The sequence below is a fragment of the Gekko japonicus genome, unplaced genomic scaffold, assembly GCF_001447785.1.
Source record: "Gekko japonicus isolate JY-2015 unplaced genomic scaffold, Gekko_japonicus_V1.1 scaffold1676, whole genome shotgun sequence".
Taxonomy (NCBI): Eukaryota; Metazoa; Chordata; class Lepidosauria; order Squamata; family Gekkonidae; genus Gekko; species Gekko japonicus.
In genome coordinates this window covers 307,950-312,243 of record NW_015172056.1, presented here as the reverse complement: position 1 = coordinate 312,243, position 4,294 = coordinate 307,950, and positions in this window count along the sequence as shown.

Here is a 4,294-nt window from a genome sequence, read left to right as displayed (position 1 = left end):
TGGCTCTGGCTCCAACCTGATAGAACTCTCTGCCAAATCCTGATAGAACTCTCTGCCAAATCCATGCCGTGTGGGACTTAGGTCAGTTCCACAGGGCTTGTCCTGCCAGGCTTATGGTTGAGGACAGCAATGGTTTTAATCATCCTGCCCTTGTTCCATTCACTTCCCCCTTGAGCTTAGAAAAATTGGTTTTTGGGCACCTTCTAGAATGACTGTTGTGCTTGTTTTAATGTTTTAACTATTTTAAATTGTATCTAAATGTTGTACACCGGTCTTAGCCCCAAGTATTTGGCGGTTGTTGTTCAGTCACACAGTCGAGTCTGACTCTTTGCGACCCCTTGGACAACATCATACCAGGCCCTCCTGTCCTCCATCATTCTCTGGAGTTTGCTCAACTTCATGTTCATTGCATTGACACCACTGTCTAACCATCTCATCCTTTGCTGTCCCTTTCTTCTTTTTCCTTCAATCTTTCCCAGCATCAGGGTCTTCTCCAGTGAGTACTCCCTTCTCATTTGGTGGCCAAAGTATTTGGGCTTCAGTATCTGGTCTTCCGGGGAACAGTCAGGGTTGATTTCTTTTAGGATTGACTGATTTGATCCCCTTACAGTCCAAGGAACTCTCAAAAGTCTTCTCCAGCACCATAATTCAAAAGAATCTATTCTTTGGTGCTCGGCCTTCTTTATGGACCAGCTCTTGCAGCCATACATTACTACTGGGAATACCATCGCTTTGACCATACGGACTTTTGTTGGCAAGGTGATGTCTCTACCTTTTGTTCTGCTGTCTAGGTTTGCCATAGCTTTCCTCCCAAGGAGCAGGCGTCTTTTAATTTCATGGCTGCAGTCACCGTCTGCAGTGATTTTGGATCCCAAGAATGTGAAGTCTGTCACTGCTTCCATGACTTTCCCATCTATTTGCCAAGGAGTGATGGGGCCGGATACCATGATCTTAGTTTTTTGGATGTTGAGTTTCAAGCCAACATTTGTGCTCTCTTCTTTTACCCTGAGCAAGAGGCTCTTGAGGTCCTCTTCACTTTCTGCCATTAGAGTGGTATCGTCTGCATATCTGAGGTTGTTGATGTTTTTCCCAGCAATCTTAATTCTGGCTTGTGATTCATCCAGGCTGGCATTTCGTATGATGTACTCTGCATATAAATTAAATAAACAGGTGACAGTATACATCCCTGTCATACTCCTTTTCCTATGCTAAACCAATCAGTTGTTCCATATTCGATTCTAACTGTAGCTTCTTGACTCGTATACCAGCCCTGTAGCTAACAACTTTTTGCTTGGGGGGGGGGATGTTTTTCTCAGGGGGCCTGCCATTACCTGACTGTGTGGTATTGCCATGCCATGCTCATACTTTTAAATAATAACTAAATAATAACTTCTAAATAATACAAGTGGTTTATTGCACAAAAATGTTTCAGTACTAAACACCATTATACCTAAAGCCAGTACGAAGTCCCGTTATACGCAATGCAAAGCACATAATCAATCACACACTAATTGATCTATATTCCTCACATATTAGTGTGTGATTGATTATGTGCTTTGCATTGCGTATAACGGGACTTCGTACTGGCTTTAGGTATAATGGTGTTTAGTACTGAAACATTTTTGTGCAAAGAGCAGCTTCCAATCTCCTTTCCCTCCCCCTCCCCACAACAGACACCCTGTGAGGGAGGTGTGGCTGAGAGAGCTCTGAGAGAAACGGCTCTTTTTCAAGGACAGCTCTTATCAGAGCTACGGCTTGCCCAAGGTCATCCAGCCAGGTGCAAGTGAAGGGATGGGGAATCAAACCCGGTTCTCCCAGATTACAGTCCGCGCACATAACCACGACACCAAACTGGCTAGGAAGGATTCTTAAGAGTAAGGCCTTGTCGCTAGTGACCAAGCTATCGTACTTAAGAACATAAGAACATAAGAGAACATAAGAGATGCCAATGTTGGATCAGGCCAAAGGCCCATCCAGTCCAACACTCTGTATCCCACAGTGGCCAGAAATACCAGTGCCATCAGGAGGTCCACCAGTGGGGCCAGGACATTAGAAGCCCTCACACTGTTGCCCCCCCCCCCCACTCCGTGGTCTCTCATTCCAGGCCCAGAAGTGTTCTGGGACTGGAATGACAGGCTCCAGAGTAGAATGACAGTCCTTGGGGGTAGCAGGAGTGTTCATGGACTGGAATGACAGACCCCAGAGAGAAATAAAAGTCCCAGAGGGTAGCAGATGTGTTCAGGGACTGGAATGAGAGACTACAGAGTGGAATGACAGCCCCTGGGGGTAGCAGCAATATTCTGGGAATGGAATGACAGGCCACAGAGTGGAATGACAGCCCCTGGGGGTAGCAGGAGTGTTCTAGAACTGGAATGACAGCCCTTGGGGGTAGCGGATGTGTTCTGGGACTGGAATGACAGGCCCCAGAGTGGAATGACAGCCCTTGGGGGTAGTAGGAGTGGTCTGGGACACCCTGGGGCTGTCATTCCACTCTGGGGCCTGTCATTCCAGTCCCAGAACACATCCGCTACCCCCAAGGGCTGTCATTCCAGTTCTAGAACACTCCTGCTACCCCCAGGGGCTGTCATTCCACTCTGTGGCCTCTCATTCCAGTCCCTGAACACTCCTGCTACACCCTGGGGCTGTCATTCCACTCTGGGGACTGTCATTCCAGGTCCAGAACACTCCTGCTGCCCCCAGGGTCTGTCATGCACTCCGTGGTCTCTCATTCCACGCCCAGAACACTCCTGCTACCCCCAGGGCTTTCATTCCACTCTGGGTTCTGTCATTCCAGGCCCAGAACACATCTGCTACCCCCATGGACTGTCATTCCACTTCTTGGTCTCTCATTTCTAGTCACAGACTACTCCTACTACATCCAGAGGCTGTCATTCCACTCTAGGGCCTCTCATCCCAGTCCCAGAGTACTCTGTTTGGGCCCAGAGACCCTAATGGAAAAATCATTCCTCATTTTTATTTGTAATGTATTTCAGTGGAGCCCATACAAGTCAATTGGCATTCCTGGCTCCCATTATTTCCAATGGGCCTTCAAGTATTTCCCATTGTTTCCAATGGGCAATCCTGTCGTTCCTTTTAGTACATCCCCTTCCAGATCTAGCCTGACACTCTAACCACTATACGATATTGCCACCATCAAATCACCCCAAAACCAATTCCCACCAACACACACAGACAGCCCTCAACTAGATGAGCTGAACTGGACGACTAGACTAGAACTAGGCACGTATTTCCTCAGCCTTCCTCCTACATATGAATGCAACAGTAGAGTGAAGAAGGAACTTATTTTTTTTCTTCAGCAGAAAGCCCCCCTCCCCCCACACTGGTGGAATCTGTATAGACTGTTCCTTGTGGTTGAACAGATTGTTTTTCCCATATTCTAAATGCACACTAGACAGGGATAAACACAGATGCTGCAGAAAGGATATTCAAGTGATACTTTGGTATGCTAGAGCAATCTCACATAGTAGCAGATGTTGCCACTCAGATAATGGGAGTGAGGAATAAGAGCAGAAGATACTAAAGAGTGGGGGGAGGGCAAGGAGAGCCAGGAAGAGAAGGAGGAGGTAGCAGGAGGAAATGAGTGGAGCAGGGTGAGAGGGAACAAAGTGGAATCATGGGGGATGCAGGCAGTGTGAGTGGGGGGAGGAAGGGAGCAGATTCAGTGGAAATACCCCCCCATCCACCTCCATCCCTACGGAAACCAAGTTACTTAAAGCCAAATCAGCTTTGCAATTCCTACTAGGGACACCCACCCACCCCCTGCTGCCCCCACATGAGCCCCTTTGGTGGAGGGAGGAATGGATGCTGGAAATGCAGCAGCACAAAAATGAGGGTAATTCTAATCCACAAACCCCAGCCAGGCAGCCCCACAGCAAAACTTCTCCAAGACTGGCTGCTGCTGAGCTGCTGAAGGTGAACAGAAGCTGAGCTGTGCTGCTGGGTCCGATGGAGGAGGAGAAGGAGGAGCTATATAGCCCAGGGCTGTGTAGGGCAGGCATAAAGGGTAACATGCTCTCTGCTGCTGTAGTTTGCAAGGAAGAGGAAGTGGCAGCATGGCTTAGCTAAATTTGTATTTGCCGGGCTGTTTACTTAGAGCCCACCCATTGTTCCAAAAGCCCAGTGAGAGTCAGGGTTAGGCAGCCAATGATCTGAGATTAGGGTGGGGACTCAGGCTCCGTTCCTCTTTCTGTTTTGTCCCCTCGTCCTGTTCTCCTGAGTCCTGACTGTGCGAAGTCGTGATCGATTGGGGGTGAGGGGGCTGGGGGGAGGGAGG